This window comes from Bombus bifarius, unplaced genomic scaffold (genome assembly GCF_011952205.1).
Source record: "Bombus bifarius isolate JDL3187 unplaced genomic scaffold, Bbif_JDL3187 scf7180000008163, whole genome shotgun sequence".
In the NCBI taxonomy this organism is placed as follows: domain Eukaryota; kingdom Metazoa; phylum Arthropoda; class Insecta; order Hymenoptera; family Apidae; genus Bombus; species Bombus bifarius.
Genome location: NW_022884485.1, coordinates 1,610,178 through 1,629,936, shown reverse-complemented (window position 1 = coordinate 1,629,936; position 19,759 = coordinate 1,610,178). Strand labels below are relative to the sequence as shown.

The window sequence follows — 19,759 nt, the reverse complement described above, 5'->3', positions numbered from 1 at the left end:
CACCACATCGCTCTTGTCCTTTTCTCCTTCTGGAGTGCGCCTTTTCCAACAGACCGGTGCCGCATCTCTGAGTAATTGCGATTTAGCCGGACGCAAGTAGAGTGGGAGGACAACCGCAGACCGACGACGGCATTAAGTGCAGGAAAGAGTGAAATCGCAATTAATTACGTCCAGGACCACCCTTCTCGCCATCGCCAGTGTCCATCGAAGGGTTAGTCAGAAATGTTGAAAAGGGAAGGAGACAAGACAGAAAGTCCAACAGCTTAAACGCGCTTATGTGTTCAAATGTGTTTCAAAGGACACGAGTTCTATCATGTTCTTGCTCTTTCCCATCTCTGGTGCGTTCTCTACATTCTTTCTCTTTTTTCTCTCTATTACACAACGTTGGATAAATTATGCGAAACTTTTACTTTTGTTACTTTTATAATTACATCCTTAAGGAGCGATAAATTTACATTGTAATTACAATTATTCAGAATAGTCAAACAATTTCGAAAATATCGCTTAGATCTTGCAAACTGTATTAGATTACTACGTGTGACTAATTAGAGCGGCTACTTCAATTATTACACACGTGCTCGGTTAAAATTCCGCAATCGTATTAAGATACGTAACAGGTACACGTATGCTTGGTTGACTATAGCGTAACCCGTTGAATTCAGCAGAATGGTTACTAAGTTTTGCAGTTATTGTGGCGACTTCAGAATAATCGGAAGAGAATATATCGGAACGAAGAACCGAGTGCAAATTGTGTTATCAAAATTTTGTCAAAGTTTTATTGAAACTTGTCCAGCGAATTTACGAAGAAACCGTATTAGATTAATTTGACTGTCGGATAAATCTTCAAACGTAACTTTTATTAAAGAACAAAAAAAAAAAAAGGAAAAGATTAATTCAATACTTTTACCGTATATACGAGATAAAAAATCGTCAAGGTTCTTAATTAAAAAACCACTTTTCCCTGGACGAATCTGCTAACACTTCGTTTTTAACGGCTCTTCTTCCATTTGAACCACGATGATTAATCGACGCGTTCGAAATCGTTTCACCGACGATGATCGGTTGGTTTACTTTGAAGAGGCGACGCATACATACCTGTTAACGATGAATTCAGTGGTAGCAATTAAAGGGTTGAAAGGTCCACGAGTGCGGTAACGTGATGTAATATAATTCGTAGGCACGACTCCCTCTGCAGGACCTTCAAAGCATTCACCGGGACCAACTTCAATTCCATCTCAATCCGCTTACCTTCCCACGTGGAACTGGTCCATTCGTATTCCAAAAGTAAAAGGGGATGAAGTATTGTCGGATGGAAGAGGTTACGAGGATCGTGTAATTGGTAGGCTAGCGTGATCGATCTTGTTCGATAAAAGCTCCGTTCTTCTTATCAACTATGATATTAAAGCATGTGTATCGTCGCCACGAATGATGCTGTAACGTCGAAATATCGATATCGAATAGAGACTAGTAAAAAGTGAAATCTACATCACACTACGCTTACTTTTGTATAACCGTTATTCTAGATTCAATTTGTTGCCGAGATATCGAGAATTTAAAAATTTTACTTTGGTTATGGTCTAATATAATATGATGTTTTTACATTCAGATAGATAGAGTGGAGTTAATGGAAGGTGATTTTTCTTCATTTGTACGTTTATACTTTGACAAACGTCCGTGTAAGATTATCTTTAAATGCTAGCTATTCCACCATTCCGTTTGAACTTTAAAATAAATGGTCTATGCAGGAGGAGGGAAGGCTCCTTGAGTAATTCCACGTGTTCACTGAAAGTCACGTTTTCTCGAATAAGAGATAATATATACAAAACCTTATCACGACGTACAGACGTCTATGCTTTGCTGAAATTTGTTGAGCTAAATAAGCAGATAGGAAATACAGTGTAATTATTAAAAAAAAAAACTAACATCTTCGACATATATACATTACATTTTTTTCTAATATTAGTACAGTTTTTACATGGAAAACTTTTGCATCGTGTAGACAAGAAATTTTTACTTTTCATAATGCAGTAGATGAATATATCTCGAAAGCGTTGGACGAAGCTTTGATATATTTTCAAAATTTGTATTAATCCAATTTTTTCCTTTTTAAACAAAATTTCAAAAGAGTGCATATATTAAACGTCACAGCAAGATGTATCTGACTTGTATAACTAGAATACACAGGAAAAATAAAATACAGGACAAGGAAAATGGAAGGAGAGATAGAACGCGCAGGAGAATGGATTATCTACTGTCAGACACATTTTGAAATCAATATTACAGACACTGTCGTATCCTGTAACTCTGCGTACAGGTAGCGTAATAAAAATTGCTTTGCGCATAGTTATTCGAATTGATAATAAAAATGTGAGAGAAGTTTATTTCTTATAGTCCCTGATTGATTGCTTTAATTATAATATAGTAATACATTTTCTTCGAAAAGATTGATTTTAGGCTTTTATCGATACAGCAGTCCTTGTTTCTTTCCGTGAATATTATATATTTTAAAGACGTCTAATTTTCATTTTTAAATTCTGTGTATGCATATATCTACGTAGATGTATACTCATAAAGTCGGGTTTCTACTTGCATTCCTTCATGCATTCATTCCTGCATGCCCTAGACTGGCTCCCCTATGCTGATATAATAAATCGATGATAAATGTCAAGTAGCAATCGTTTGCTCGATTGTCTTAACGGACCTAACACTATTATTGACAGTTTCGGCGCTAGTCCTGTGAATATCTGGTAGATGACGTCTGTCTGGTCGTTCGCAAACTATATTCAGTCGCATCGATGGCAACTTCACGAAGAGTTTCGTAACAAGATTACTGCGGAATTACTAATTAGATTAAACGATCGGTAAACTCGAAGTTGTTACACAGGCTACGGATGAAGTACAATTTAACAAATTCATAAACAAATTGTATACCCGTTCGAAATTCACCCTTCGTGATATTATTACTGCATGCACAGACTTACAAGGAACGTTCAGCGATTAATTACCAAAATACACAAAACACGGTATAAGTAATTTTCGTTAACAAACTGAAGCCTTACATAATTTTGTAACAATTAATGCAAAGTCACGTTGTAGGGGTAGCGTTTGCTCTGGATGACAGGGATGCCGTTACCCCGAGACAACTGTCACGAGTTGCCGCTTAGGGGAGGCTTAAAATTAGCGACGGTTATGTGCATTCTACTGTTTAATTGATTTCCATTTTATTTCTGTCAAATCGAATTACGAATTAAAGATTGAACTGTCCGTAATTTACGGTTAAATTAGCAATAATTACTCTTTTTCCTCTTTATTTGTTTATTCCAATATTATCGTCTACTTCCTTTGTTTATTATACCTTTCTTTCTTTTTAATCGAATAGTTGAGAGTCGATCGCAGCACTTCATGATCCATTTCTTTAAGATCTGCTGAACTACGTAAAGGAAATATTATAAGCTATATACTGCTACAAAATTTTGTATTCAGTACATAGTATTTAGTATTCGATAAAGCGTTCGCACAGTTCATGGAATATTGATCTTAAACTCTTCGGAGACTAAAACATGTTCACGTATCTCTTTATTTCATTCGAAGTTGTGTACAATCTTTAAAAGTTTTAAAGTTTGTTTAATAACACATGACATGTACGTAAAATCGTTTTTCATACAACAATCCGTTGAAAGAATTTCACCTTGTGTTACATTCAAATATCAGGCTAAATATCGCTAAAAGAATTTATGAAAGTTTATAAACAGAGAGAGAATTATGTTTAATATAGGCACATACATATAATAAAGTCAGAGATAATTTAATACGTCATTACCTTAATTATTTACTTTTTACTATAACGATGTAGATGATTTGTGGGAGATCATCGAATTTTATTGAAATACTTAAGGAGGATAGAAAGTGACGGATAATTATCATCGATCTTTAACGATACACGTTACAGAATGTGTTCACGACGCGCAAAGATGCGTACAACATCGGCCAGATAGATGATCGATATATCCGTAGGTGTGTTATCATATCTGACAACTACCCCTCTCTCTCTCTCTCTCGATCGTACATCCTCAATTCTTCTCCAACCACTGTTTCTTATTCTCCTTCCTTCATGAGCTACCTACTTTTTCCATTCTATATTCTTCTTTTCCTCCCATTGTTTCTCTTTTTCGTTCTTTCTCTACCTTCTAGTCTGTAACTCCATCTCTGTTTTTTCTTCATCTCCGTCGTTTCTCTTTGTCACCATCTCCTTCTCTCTTATTTCCTCTCAGTTCCTCTCTCTCTCTCTTTCTCTTTCCCTCTCTCCCCATCCCTCCCTTTCTCTCTCTGTGCAGCTTTGAGCGCCACCCTACGTTTCCATAGCGATAGGTAAATGGAATCCGTGGTGAAGCCGTTGCCATGGCGATTCGCTCCATAGCCTCACCTCAGCTCACCTTACCTCACCTCTCGCTCTGTCTCTGTCTGTCTGTCTGTCTCTCTTTCTCTTTCTCTTTCTTTCTCGTCAACGTGCTTTCATCTCTCATCCTTGTTACTCCTCCGAGCTGATCAAAACGGGGTTGAAGAATCGCAGGCATCGTCTTCCCAGCCTCATATATGAACACAGCATGCCTTCAGCTTCTTACTCTCCTTTTTCTCTTCTGTTCGCTTTCTTCGTTCCTCCCTATCCTATCCGAGCTTCCTTCTCTTCCTTCGCTGTTCGTTTCCTTTTTATCCAGCATAGCCCCTATTCTCGGCCTCTTTCTCACGATTCCTCCACCTCGTTCGGTTCTTCCTTTCTTTCTACTTTCAGACAGTTGGACGCCTTTCTAACGACGCGGAGTACTCACCCGGAAGGAACAACCGTAGAACTTTATTCTGCCTCCACGACGACCATCGTTTCTTCCAGCGTACGCTGGAAGGCAGATAAACAACGGTGATGTAAACGCGCCGCTCCTTTTCACTTCTGCCTCACGTCGAACCTATTACAGCACCGCCTCATGAAAGAGACATGAAGCGATCGTCCGTGGTAGCGGTCGGAAGGGCGGCTGGAAGCGTAGGGTCTTGTGTCACGTGTGTTGACACGAGTACGTTCGACGTGTTCCCGATGGATCGAACTTTAACGATTCGTTAGATTAACCTAATGCTTGATAAATCACGCTTCGAGGTAGCTATTCGAATTTTCCAATGATTTCTCGATGATAGTTAGATACTTGCCGGTAACATTGACAAGAATCGCAATTTGCTCGAAGACAAGAATTCATTGTTGGGAATAGTAGAAGTACACATATACGTGACACATATAAATTCACATACACTGAAATATATGCCATTCAAGAGGTTTTCTAATACGTATTTGAAATTTAAGTAGTCTCATGGTAGCTTTAAAAAGATGGCATATGTGGCTATGAAAGTTTATGTGACTTGGTCGAATACCGGTACTTAATGCAACCTACTTAATGTATATACATATAAAACGGTATAAACTTATGTCACGTTCGAACGAAATGCAAAGTATATTATAAACCGTAGCCGCTGGAAAGCAACATAAAACCGCATCTCATTAACAATTCAAAAATAGTTTTAGAGCAGCTCGGTTTAATATTGCGAAAACGGTAAACAGTTTATTATCGTACTCAGGAATACACGACGACACCAATGTTTTTCTCTTAAACAGTAATTAACTACGCTTTTAATGAGGAAGCTCAGTGGTCCGGAAGTAACAATACAGGAAGTTAGCAGTTGCAACAGATGTTTATATGCCGAACGACGTCGGAGGTGGAGGAGAAGGTGGAGTCTGTCGAGCTCTGTGTACACCACGTGCTCGTACAGTGCCTAGTTCGGTACGTAGCTGGTACATCATGTCGAAGTTAGACTGCAGGAATTAGTTGTGCGCAGCCCTCTAACGACATGACGTATACCGCAGCCAATTAGGAGTTTGAGTCGATAAATTACGCGTTTCTCGAGATACGATTATACACCGGTGACAGCGTTAATTGCCAATTCCAGGTCGCGAATCTACCATGCTGTATATCGTGTTGGAAAGCAACGTAACGGAAATCTTCCGATGAAACAACGTAACAACGATTTAACGTTCCGTGGAGGAGACAGATTCGCGACAAGACCGTCGAGGATGTATTTTCCTGAAAATAAATCGTATCCTCGTCTCGATTTGTTTCTACCGCTGGCAAACGTTCAATATCGAGTAAAATTCCGAATTTCCGGATGATCGAGCGATTAATCGGTACATAATCGAGCATTTCCCACGTTTAGACGTATCTCGTTGATATTCGCGAGTACAATTTTCCTAATGAGATATCAAGAGACGCGCGAAAGTTCCTGGGATGGCATACTTGCGGCTAATTTTCCCAAAAGACACGTTGCAAGTGCTCCGCACTCTGTATAATTTATAGGCGGTATTCACTTCAGTGGCGTGCGCTCTCTATGTTGCCCTCAGCAACTTTACTCATTACCAATAATTTGATTTGGAACTCCATTAACCATTAAACGGTGCCTGAACGACAGAGTGGATTGCACCCGTGCAATTTCATCGTCATTCGCTTGAATAGCTTAAACTTCTTTAATGGCTGTAGATCGGTACTATCAGTACCGTGCAACGAATAAGATCGATTTCTTTTTTTCCCAAAGTAATACGGAAAATTCAGTTGTACGGTTACTCGAATCTTTCATTACGTTAAAAGTTGAAATTACACTGTTAAAATTGCTAGGCTCGTGTAGCTTAAATACTATTAGCAAATTTTTATTTCGTTTAAACTTTTATAAGCTATTAACTAAGCGTCGTTAATTGACGATTATTCAAGACTTGTTAAGATCATTTAAGATTATTCGTATTCTTATTTCCACTGTAACGTTTGTTATCGTTATTGCGTTAACTACACTTTTATACAATTAAATTGAAAATGTAATACGTACATGTGTACACATATGTATATGATAGAATATCAGTAATTTTGTCAGAAAAATTATTCTCCTTAATAACGGTAACGTCGAATATTCCTGTTTACATTCAGATTTTGTGATTTGCACATTATTTTCTTTCGAACAATACAATAAAATAAACGCAAACGTTTCCTTTCGATATATGTTAATATTTTTAATAATTTACGCGTGTGGCGTAAATGATCGTATTTACGCAGAATAGTCGATCGAGCTTCATAAACTGATCATTATTTTTTTTCTTTCTTTTCCTTTCGTTCCTTCTTACTCGGTCCGCCACTTAACTAGTTCACAAACTCCTCGTCTTCTACATTTTCGCCATTTTGCTACACTTCCCTTTAATTCTTGCATCGCCCAACCTTACAAGGGATAAAGGAGCTTAACGCCCACAGACGCGTTTCACACCGTGCACGATGTCGTTAATTAGAGAGTGACAAAAACTGCAGTTTCAAAGATAATTTGCCTTGGCTGACCTTAATGTAAAGGAAACAATGCGTAATGATGTCCACTACAATTAGTGAATGCACTTTTCAGCAAACATAAGAATTTAACGTACCGAGAATAAGCTTTGTGAAAAAAATTAAGACCCGTTCTCGTGGAAATTTCAAGAGTCGAAAATACCAGATAAGAACGAAGTCTTCTCCTATATACGAATAGCATACAATGGTTAATAAAAGTTTTTTTTGTTAACTATTTACGCCAAAATACCTACACCTTTCAATATGTAAACATTAGATTGCCGATCGCTTTTTATATTTTTAACTTAATTATTATCGTTACACAGTGGAATTACATTGACCTCTCTTTCTTAAATTATAGAATTTAAGCATTGAACTGTTCCTTTATTGAATAATTCTTGTTTAATAGAAGTTAACCGAAGAGAAGTTGTCAGGTTGTACTACAATGCACAAGTTTGAAACATCCTAGATATTTATTATCATCGGCTATTCGTCTCATCCTTGAACATCCTAAGACGATTACAGGACCTTGCACGTGTGTCTGATCCTGTCAAACTCTGTATGTACTCGTAAGCCGCTTTACCTTATTATCAACGTAGAATTATAATTAATCTGCCCTTCGGGTCTGGCGCTTGTCAATCCAGCAAGTGTCACACGAATTGCTATTGCAGTAAACTATGAAATTTCGACTATTCTGATTAAAATTACCACCTAGCGTCAAATGCGCTAATATATAATACTAAAAGCGACAGGTAAAGATCATATTCAAGACATTAAACAGTAGTAAAATAAAGGATACTTATTATCAAACACGTATAAACCGAAACGGTACAATTAAAATTACGGAATATGTTCTCAAAACGCGCATCTCTTGATCTCAAAACTAATGTTTTCGCCAGAAATTTTATGGAAATGTTCTTGACTAGTTTCGTAAAATGTTTAATAATGTTTAATAACGTTTAACAAATTTTTCATTTATAAGTCATCCTGTTTCTCATTTGTCAAAATGTAACGAAGGTTCAGCATGTTCGATATACGGTAAAACTGGAAAGTTATTATCGTTGATTTCCAAACGAACGAGCGGCGGCAACGAGAAAGCGTATAATGATGTGAATTTGTTGCGACTAATTTACCAAGCTACCGAGTTTGCCGCAGTACAATTACTCGATTAAAATTTAACGTTGGCCTTCATTAAGACAACTCGAAGGGCTACAAAGTGACATAGCAAATCATGGAACTTTGATCGTCTTCAAATAGCGCTCGAAAGACTCGGAGGACTGCTGAACGGCTACACGCGCTAATCAAAACGTTAATGAACTGTCGAGCCGTGATTAACATCTCACTTTTACTTCCGCCACTTTACTCGACTGCCCGTTTCCTTTCACGGCGAAGGTTCTTTCTTCCTCTCGATTTCTTCTCTTCTCTCATCGGTAGTCGTTCACGTGCAATAATTTTAAGGAGGTCTTACGGAAACGAAAATTGAATTTCTCTGGTGATGGCTTGCGAATACCATGTTCAGTTCACGCTTACCCCTTCAATTAACTCTTATCTTTCCCCTTTTCAGCTGAGTATGTTACACTAATTCTACTACTACTACTAGAGCATGCTTTTTAAACGGACTAATGGATATTTTCGATGGTAAGTTCTTTCTTCGATAAGAGTATGCTTCCCTTTTGTTCTATATACATTTTTGTGCTTTTAAATAGCAGTATTTTAGTTTTATATTTATAGAGCCTCTATACTACAGAAATATTAAGCTGATTAGCCGGGATTTATTATATTGCTCCATATTTCCAGTTAGCTATTCGTATCCAAAGTAATCTTAATTTAACAGTAGCTTAACAAACCTCCGGTATCTTTTTACGCCGGTTAGTTAGGCGAGAAAAAAGGAGAAATAAGGAAATTACAAAGTTGGAGCTGAAGGTTGGAAGATTAAGGCAATTAATCCGAGACGTGGTGGGCTTCGAAGGAATCCCCTATTCGAGAGTACAATCCTAAGATATATATATATATACCGTGATCGTTAAATCGTCTACCAAATTAATTAGTATAAATCAAAGCGAACGGTTCTGCAGTTCGGCAAGGTTATTTTTTCGAGTCCTAGATCGATCTCTTTAGCGAAATATAAGCGGCGCATATCGATGAAACCGCCTTACCGCTGGTTGGATGCTCTTCAATGCAATCTCAATAACGAATTTATTTCATCGACGATGACGGCACCGTGAGGTATCGTATGCCAGTAAAAGGAGGGATTATATAATTATTGTGTACTTTGCATAATCTTCCTGATGAACGTAATCTTCGCTACGAACACAACAACGTGGGAAATTTGCATGAAAGGCATTAAAGCGTTTCAACAGATGGTCCTACAGTAATCACGACGTAATCCTCGCGGTTCGACGCGTGCTGTACGCCAGTAATTAATTGATTTCGTTGATCCGCTTATATACTGCCCTATGCAAATCATCGTAGCGAAACGGACGTCGGCCGTGGATTTCTTGTTTCATGCGACACGATTGTCCGATAAGCTCTGTTTCTATTCTCGCGCTAGATACCTAAAACTTTCCTCTTAAAAAATGTTTGGCTTTAATATTTTTACTAATACAACTGTACTGCTTAGAGCGTATATCTTTTGCAAACAATTTTTATTATTTGAGATCGATGTCTCTGTAGCTGTTTCTGTAGTTGCTTTTTCATCGTTTCTTTTTTTCTTCTCTTTCTTTCTTTCTTTCTTTCTTTCTTCCTTTCTCTTCGCTTCTCTTCTCTTTTTTTTTTTTTTTTTTTTTTTTTTTTTGAGAAAATGATTTTCGTACCGTATCAGATAAAAGTGATTATTTCAAAAGTTCGATTTCATTTATTCTTTCTCACGAAACGTAAGTAGTAGTATCTTGTACGCTTTTTTATCTTGAAATACACAATTTAAGTTAGCGCGGACAAGGTAGCATTGTGCGAATCTTGCACGGTGAAACTATGCATGGGATAAGGGTCACCGTTAGCTCTGGTTTCCTAGTAAAACAACCTAAAACCTCAAACTTCGAGATTCTGGCTGTCACGAAACTTATAATGCCGTAATCTGAAACTGTCATTGTGTTACAAACTGTCATTACGTTACAAACTCCGTTGTGTTTCGGACTCTGTTATTACACAACTATGAACCTAGATCCTCGTATATAAATATAAATATGAATTTGCTGAATACAAGTTGTCAAACTTGCGTAGAATGTACGTATCGCGATATTTCTTGCTTATCATTGTTTAGTTTCATCAGAGCTCGTACAACGTCTCAAAATTGGAAGTCTCTATCGAAGGGAGAACGAAATCGAACAAATTTTATGGAAGAGTAGATATTTCTGAATCTCGTATTTCATTTTACCTTTTTAACATACTTCCGGCTCCGGTAAAGCTCTGAGATCTTTTTAATTTTTCGTAAAGATGAAAGTCCAGTTAGTTTCGGTTGTCCAGTTTTACGTAACAATTAAACACGGCAGTATAGTTACATCAACCGAATTTTTCCTGGAATCCGCTGGAAAGGAAAAAATGAAAAAAGAAGACGAAACTAAAATAATTAAACAAACGGAACGTTTTGTATATTCTTCTAATTGCGTGTCTTTCAAATGGTGACATAAAATTTCAAACGACATTCAACCTTTATAAAGCTTCGTTCATTACCGTGATGTATCATGTTCCCAGTATTTCAATCTCAGCGGATATAATTTTTTTACGTTTTATTATACCAGTGTATGTTACTTTGGTTCTTTTCCAAGCGACGGAAGAAAAATAGATAAGAAAGTCGGTTTATAATGACGGAAGGACGACAGCTAGACGACTAGCTGGATGAAGTCCGGGAATCATCCCTTTTGAAATTGTCTGTACGTCAGCCTCGAGAACGTATCGATTACACGGTGTCCGAATTATCTTGAGGGACAGGGATCCGGGGGTTGCGCAGGATTTGGATTGGGGTAGACATACCCCACGGCTAGCGTGTCACCACTTTAATTACATCCATCCTGCGCAGTGCCCACCCCGTTTGCTCCACGTACCCCGTGGCTCTCATCAAACTGTTAGCGGGCTATTTTCCATGTAACGCGGCCTCTCTGAAACGTTCAGCTTCAGGTATACCTCGCGTTCAGGCATTTTCATGACGCAGACGCAACGGGCAGCTCGCGTCCCTGCCTTTCGTATATCGCACCGCGATATCGCGATATACACTAAAAGGCTTGAAAACAATTTTCGATACGTATCTTGCAAACCGTTTCTGCTAGTTCCTGTTATTTGGACGTTCGTGAAAACTCGGAATTTATTTCGAATACGACGGAAAATATCCGCTAATATTTAACGTTTCGTTCGAATAAAATACGCGCGGCAACGATACAATGCGGGTAACGTTTCAACGATATTGTATTGCCTACTCGTATTTCGTACTTATTAAAAACGAGCTTCGGAATCGTTGCTTCGCGGTAGGCATCGATTTTAAAATTAGCACCGGAAGGAGGCGGTTTAATCGTACGAGACTGATGACGAAAGAACAAAATATGCCATTGGTTCGTTCGCTCGTTCGATAGCTTTTTGAACACGGAGTACACCGTCGTAATGAAACTAAGCAGCGATCCATAGCTCGGGTAACTAATAAGGTCTTTAATTACACGAAATTCCCGACGCATAACGCGATCGGTTGCGAACGGACGTAATGATCGCGAATAAATAGCAGCATATCCTGTAAAAAAGCTCATCCCCTTTTCGCCGTACGCGTTTCCCTCCTATTCCGCCTCTCATCGACTGGTCGTTCTACCAAATAATTTTAGTATTTCGTTACATTCGCGTATGATTGGCCGATTTCGATATTAAATGCGAGCGAGCAAATAGTCGCCCGGCAGCCCACTCATCCACCCCCTGTTCGCGATCCATCTCGTACTTCCCACGTTTCTCTCCGCCTCTCCCTACCTCTAGCCATCTCTCTCTTCTCCTCTCTTTCCCTTTTTCACTCGTTCGACCCTTCTCTCTTCGTCGGCTTTCACCGTTCCTCCCCAATCATTTCGGACACCGGCATATTCTTTCCCTTTTGAGCTACTTTCATTTCGTGTATTAATTGGAAGCAACTCGAAAATTATATTCCGCTACGTTGCTTTATGCGTATCGAATATGCCGAGTTGGAATTTAATATCAGGCGTGTGCGTTTCGTGTGAGGTGTAAAAATCCGCGCGCTTCTAGCGCTTTCACACTGGCTGGGCCTCGCGATCGGCGTCGCTCCAGGCATTGCAGTTAGCAGACAGTTCGCTTTTCCGGGTCGGCTTTTTTATTTGCCAGCTATTTTTCGCGTATTTTTCGAGCTGACGTCCGAGCTGCCGCGCTATCGATCGCCCCATGCTCCCTCTCGTCCACGTAAATAGCGCGAATAACTCTGTCGATAATAAAGGCAGATTAAACGGGGACAGATCACATACCAACACTAATTCCCTGATTTTTTCTCAATCGAATTATTGCCTTTTATGAATTCGATAACAACGATTTTCAAATGAATGGAATATCATCGTGGATACACGTGTACGATGTACGATGTACAGAATCGTGCTACCTGATGACGGGGGCCTCGTTCGTAACTCGTCGCTGTTCATTCTTTTTAATTATACATGGAATTATCTATTAATCGAACGCGATATTTGATAAAATAATCGTCCGTGTGCAATTCTTAAATATTTATACCAACTCGATAACGATGTCTCGTAAACTTAATTCGATATTAAAGAGTTGAAATTGCACACGATGCGAATGTCAGTAGCCGGTATTCGAAATTAAGAAATTTTGCAAACCTTATCTGAATTATTTCAAACAACCTGTTTGCTCCGTAAGTCGGTTCTCGATCAATCACAAACTCAATTTTCTAAACGCTAACAAAGAAATGTACGACTCGATCCATTTCGCATGAACTTCGTTACGTATTCCGTGGAGGATTTCATTGAAGTACGTTGAACCATGGTTCCTCTTCGATGTATCTTTTCGCGAAGAGTTACGATACAAAGTGAGCAAAGGACTACGTTGTTAGGAAAGTTTCCGCACTAGTTAGCCAGCGTCTTTCTTGCAACCCTTTTGCGCGCGACATAATTGAGTGTCACCTGGGCATAACAAATGGACCCGTGAGGAGGCGACGCAAAGAAGGGTAGGGAAAGACAGAGGCAGAGAGACGGTTCCAACCTTCGTTGTTGGAAATCCACCCTATGGCATCGCGCCGCGTGGGTCAAGTTACTTGTGACTCGGTCCTGATTAATGGACGTACTTGTTTAACATGCTGGAGCCAGGTCGCGCTTGTCCACTAAACACCGGTGTTAATGCTTGAACGAAAATGCCACTCAGTTCTCGCGAAATTCTCTTGCCAAACGTGCTTTCCGCCGGGTATCGGATAATAACCCGAGAATTTTCAACCCACCAGGTCGTTCCCAATGATATTTTAGCGCTAGACGTATAACATCGAATACTACGTACTTACAGTATAATAAATTGTTCAATATTCGCTACAACTAAGAACTTGTAGCGTGTCTGAATTAGCACTTGATTTTCAGATTTTTTATCTATTTACTGAAATTGCGAAAAGATGTAATTACTTATGCCTTGTAATTTCTCCGATTACTCAACGGCAGCGTAATTATACGCGTGCGATATTTAAAAAAACGTTTAAATATTTTCATCTAAACGTAGAAACGACGAAATCTTTGGCCAGCTTTGTAACGCGATTTGATCACTTGTCAAATTGACCACGTATTCGAAGTTTGGTTTTCGTAAGAAACTCGATATAATCGTTCTTTATCTAGTTGGATAAAGTTCTCAACATTCCGCGAGGCATCCGCGCATGAAAAATGTTAATAAGGCAAGTTTTAACGAGCCGAAAGCCCATCTCTGTTCTACCGATCGAAGCCTGCCTCTCCTAACGCACCTTTAGCCCCTTTTGCCGCTCCTCGGCAAGTTAGTTTTTATTAATTGACTTTATTGACTTTGCCAATTTTTCTTGCTCTCCGGTTCGGAGCGAAATTTTATTCCTATCGAAGAGAAATCCTACTCTGTTGTCACAGCAAACACGACCTTCTATAGATACGACAAATATTTTCGTTTTTTCGATTTACTCTAAACTCGATGTACGTCTTATTAAAGTTGAGCAAAGGCGATAGCCCGGTGCAGCAGCAGCAGCAGCAGCAGCAGCGTTGACCCAAAACTTCATCAAAATATATATTCCGAAGTTTGTGGATCTGATAAAAAATTAGCAAAATATCACGAGCCAGTGTCAATCGAGAGATCCGCATAGAATCGTGGATCGTCGAGGAGGTTAAAAAAACCTTCAACTTCCGAACGGATGGGCCACCACTTTTATTGGCTCCTCTCGCTAAAGGATGGATATTGCATTATCCGCTCAAACAAACCCCGGGTGGCTTCAGTCGGCTAGCTTAAAGGTGAACCGACTCAGGGTTCAGTCAAAGTCGATAATAGTCGCCGCTGAGGTGTGAGCTGTGTGGTGCTAGGTTAGGAAGGTGAAAAAGGTTGAGGATAAAGGGGGAGAATCGGAGGGTGTGATAAAGTCGTTATACGGGCGACACCTGCCCCCTGCCCTCATCCTCTTTCCACCTTCGCCCCCTACGGTTCACTCCTCACACCTCAACCTCCCCTTTAGTCCCTCTTCATCCTCCCTATTACAGGCACAATGTTAAAGGGACTCCCGACGAGATTGAATTTGCTAACGGAAAACGCGAGTGAGTGAAACGTATTTGCTTTTTATCCCTCACTCCATTGAGAAGTCTTGCACTCCTCTTCCTTCTCCTCGTTCTTGCTCCCTCCAGAACTTCGACTCGGTCTCCACCATCCGCCTCTCCTCTTTCTGCCTTGACGATCCGGCACCGAGTTTTTCCATCCAATGTGACTACCCTTCCACCACTACCACCACCACCACCAGATCTCCAGATCAACTCTCTGTCTCTTTTACCCCTTTGCTCTTCTCTTTCTGACACTTTCCCCCTTTCTCTCGCTCTCGTTTTTTGCCTCTCGTCGCACGTCCCGACACATTTGTTCGACGTTAAAGAAGTGACTCACCATCGAAATCCCACGCAGCTGATGCGTCCTGGCACATTCTGGATACTGATGGAAGGTGAAATTTTTCCGAAGCATTTCTTCTTCCGGTTACCACTGGAAAGACGGAGCTACCGGGATCTTTATTGGTCGGCAATCCGTGCGGCTTATTAAACATTGTAAATTTAAATGGCGCGAATCGATCGGTCGAATCAATTTGAAGCTTTGCGAATATTTCAGTCCCCTCCTTGCCATCGAGCAATTTCCAGGTACAGCTTCAAAACGTTCCTCTGATTTGATCGTGTCAGAAATTCTTCGCTCAAGATATCCATCCATGTATTCGTCATCGAAAATTAGTTGATATGTTACGGGTACGAGCCAATTTCGATATGCAGCAGTAGAAATTCATGAATCTTCTTCATCGCGACACTCGTCATAAACTTGATCGAAAAATACCTTTCTAATAACGTTTTTAACCTTATCCGAGTTCTCCAAAATACGATAAATCGTTCCCCTGCCATTAAAATGGAAGATTTTGAGAACATTCTATCGAGTAACGAATGATTTAAAAGTATGACAAAAAAATTACAACGTTAAACGAAATGAAAATTATAATACAAGCGTTTACCTTTATAACGGGGAAATAACGTTACCGATCCAGAAAATGTTAGAACGCAGTTTGGATTGGAACGCAGGATTTTTGATAGTAAGGAAAGTACTTGGACGACATAATCGATAATTAAAATTAAAAGATAATGTTTCATTCGTATTCTACTGATAAATTCTTATCAATTAGAATTTGCGTGATCTTCATTGATCGATACTCGAAAGAGAAATTATAATAAAAATAACGACGATGGTATTCAATGGCAGTTTGGTCAGTCCTTCAGGAAGAAAGATCCCACATGTTTCTAGAGACAGGAACTCTGGAAAATGCAATATATACACAGACAAATGTACGTGTACACAATACATATATAATAGGAATACCTATATATATGTATGTATATATATGTATAGGTATATATAGGTGTGTAGTGAATGGATAGGATAAGTAGTAGTAGGCTGCGCGCGCTGGGACCGCATGCGGCAGTCGCTCGTTCTCTCCGTGTTCTGATGCGTCAAGTGCATTCAGCCCCTGTCCCCTCGCTTCGCCGCTCGTCCTCCCGACCTGGTATCCTCCACCATTTCCTTCACCTGGACGGACTTCTCCCTCTTATCCACGTCTCCCCCTTTCAACACTTCGCCCACCAGCATCACCAACAGGTCAATAGCGCAAGTAGGTCACGTCTGTGCCTGCCGACGCCGATGACGACACCAGAACGAATGCACTTTCACGCTCGGTGGTGGTTTCTTCCCTAAACGATAAGATTGAAACAGGAGAAGGAAGCAGCGGGATCTGGTTCGGTGATTGAAGTGAATTGAACGAAAGGAAGGAGTATTGGTAGCGTATGGACAAATGGCTGATACGTTAAAGAATATTTCGATACGTGTCTGCATCGTAAAGACGCGTGTCATTGAAAAAACATGGATGAGGACGATAGAGGAAAATTGCTCGGAACGGTGCGTCGAATCAAGTTACCGCACTATCCAATTTCATTTCGTACGTTCTTACGAAATAAAATTTGTTGCAAATAAATGTTACCTTTTTGGATGTTGTCAATTGCGAATAAAATTTCGTTGCATCTCCGAGGAACAACAGGTATACACGGCCTGTGCAAACAAAACGTCTATACGGGAGAAAGTGTTAGAAAAGAAGGTAAAAGTGGCAAGTAATAATTAATTTCTGAAAGGTTTTCTTTTTGGAACGGGGTGCATAGTGGAAGGTATAAAGCAGGTCGAAATCGCGTCTGCTCGGTGTCGACCATGCTCCGCCCCAGACATGCACTCATTGGCGATGGCTTGCGTCGGCCTAGTGCCGCGGCCTATGCCAGAACCTGGGTTGGAAAATGCGGGGGTCGTGGGTCGTGCCAGAGTACCAGCTCCTGGCACGATGCCGCGTCGTCGCGCTTGTACGAACTACAGTTATTCGCTACTCTATGCTGCAATACCCTGTCGGGATTGCGGCCAGAGGTGGAACCAGTCGCGCCGTGTATCTTACATTTCCCAGTTGCCGTTGAGCAGAGGTTAAACTAGCCAATTGCTTCAACCACCGGCTCACGTATGCATTCGTATCACCAGGAATCTTCATTATCGTTATCTTCTGCACTCGGTCTTTTCGTTATTTTCCTTCAGCGAGTACGAAATCAAACATTGCTTTGATCTAACTTACGTAATTTGTGTTACACAAGATCTTGCGACGTATTAAAGATACGTGCAAATTCTTTGTAAGGATAGAAATTGCAATGTAATATAAAAATGCGCAAGTACACGAATATATTGTTAATAGGTTCGTTTCGAGACGGCGAGATAGATAATTTTCGTATAAATTTCAGTTTACATTCTAAAGAGAACGCGGACTTAAATCTACTTAAGAATTGAAAATTCATCTTCTTGTGTGTCAGGATTACGGTGATCGATTACTTTAAACCTCTGCGAACGAATATTCGATTAACAAACGTTTGGAGGCTTATTCTTTCCACGTGTATGTATATGCAAATAAATATATCCACCAAAACGTTCACTATACTCGATCTTATACGCATAAAACAGAAAAAATAACGAATATAAAACTTTTCAACGACGAACGACGCTAATACATCTGGGAAAATCAGAAAAATGAAATACCGTGTACAGACGACTGCTATTGCTCGAAGTACAAATCAATGCCAACAGAAACTGAAACATACCGAATTTTCGATAGAGAAGCGATTCACTGGTGTCGAACTTTCTAGAAATTGAAACCCCTTGACGCGCTATTCGAAACTCATAGAAACGCGAGCTTACCAAAGAGCAGATGCTTCCGAAGTCCGTCAACCGAAGACAATGAGCGTTAAATGTTCCCGCTGGTCCACGGCGCACTCTATGAATGCAAGCATGTTTCAGTAGTATTGGCTAGGAATAGCGAGCCACGCTGGCGCAAGGCTTACGTGTACGTATACGCATACGCCGCGCTTCTGCGCGATATACACACGTAGTCATAGTAGTGCGAGTACATATTCCGACATGCGCACATCACGTACGCGATCCTGGTACATATGTACGTATGTAGCCACGTACCTACTAGATGCAGTGCTCTTGGTCGCTCTGCTACGCAGAATTCCGCTCGGCCCTATTACCTTCGATTTGTCAGCTGGCTGCAGACGATAACGCATTTCCCTAGTTCGTCCCACCTCTCACCCTTTTCCTCTCTCTCTGGCTTTACGTCTCTCGCGTAGTCCCTCTGTCTGTCTCTTTCTCTTTCTCTTCACCAGCTTCCCCTCCTCCTTCGCCCCCTTTCGTCCTTTTGCTCTCATTTCCCCACCTCTTTCGCCCGTTCTCCTTTCTCTCTTTGTGCTCTTCGCTTTTCGTTTATGATCGTGCATCGTGCGCAGTTGCGTAATGGTTTCATTATTGAGTTACCATCAACCATGAATTTAAGTTTATTTTGACGAAATACAGGTACACTTCCCTGGCTCCAACGTGACTGTGCGTAAAAGGGAAAAATCAATTTCGCTGGTTTGTCGTTTGTATCGTTCGAAGGAAAAAGTCCTAATGACTCCGATATTGAAAATACCAAGGAGTATTTCGAAGATATCGTAGAAAAATATGAAGTCGTTAGATGGCTTGAGTATCGTTGGTCCGCAGTGTCGTGTCTTTGAAGCTAGTATGTAATTACGTTATATAATCTTCTTAGAAAGGGCAGGAAGTTTCGTTAAATTGATTATTTCATATTGATCTTCGCGTCGCGTCACAAAATTTGGAACATAGAACTCTTTGGCTCGATTGAATCCACGTTGAAGAGAATATTTAGCGAGGGAGCTCGCCTTTGGCTTTAAACATCGCTATTCCATTTTCGTGAACGTTCTGGTCGCCGCTCATTAAAACCACAGGCACTTGACGTGAAACAGAGGGGGATTTCAAAAGAAAGGATTGGCAATCGCTGAAGAATCCGCCGCACACCGACGAACAAGAAGCTTTCTCAAAACATTTGATTCGAATAATAAATTCTCATCAGATAAGACGAATGCTGTGCGATCCAATTACTTGCAAGACGTTGAATACCTATCTCAGAAACATCCCTTTTTCGTTTTTTCCTTCCCATTCCGTCCTTTGTCAGTGTCTGGTCTTGTCCGATCGCTATAACTCCGAAGAATCTGTTTTTCTTTGTTACGCACCTTCTCTTTGCATCGTGACTGTAGTTTCATTAGACGATGATCTGCATTGCTTAATAGCCAAAGTGT

General features: G+C 40.2%; 1 protein-coding gene across 4 annotated transcripts in view; it reads left to right on the top strand.

The window, feature by feature from the left end:
- LOC117208878 (CUGBP Elav-like family member 4) overlaps positions 1-19,759 on the top strand; it is a 535,997-nt gene that overhangs the window by 225,269 nt on the left and 290,969 nt on the right. The gene's annotated exons all lie outside the window — the stretch shown is intronic.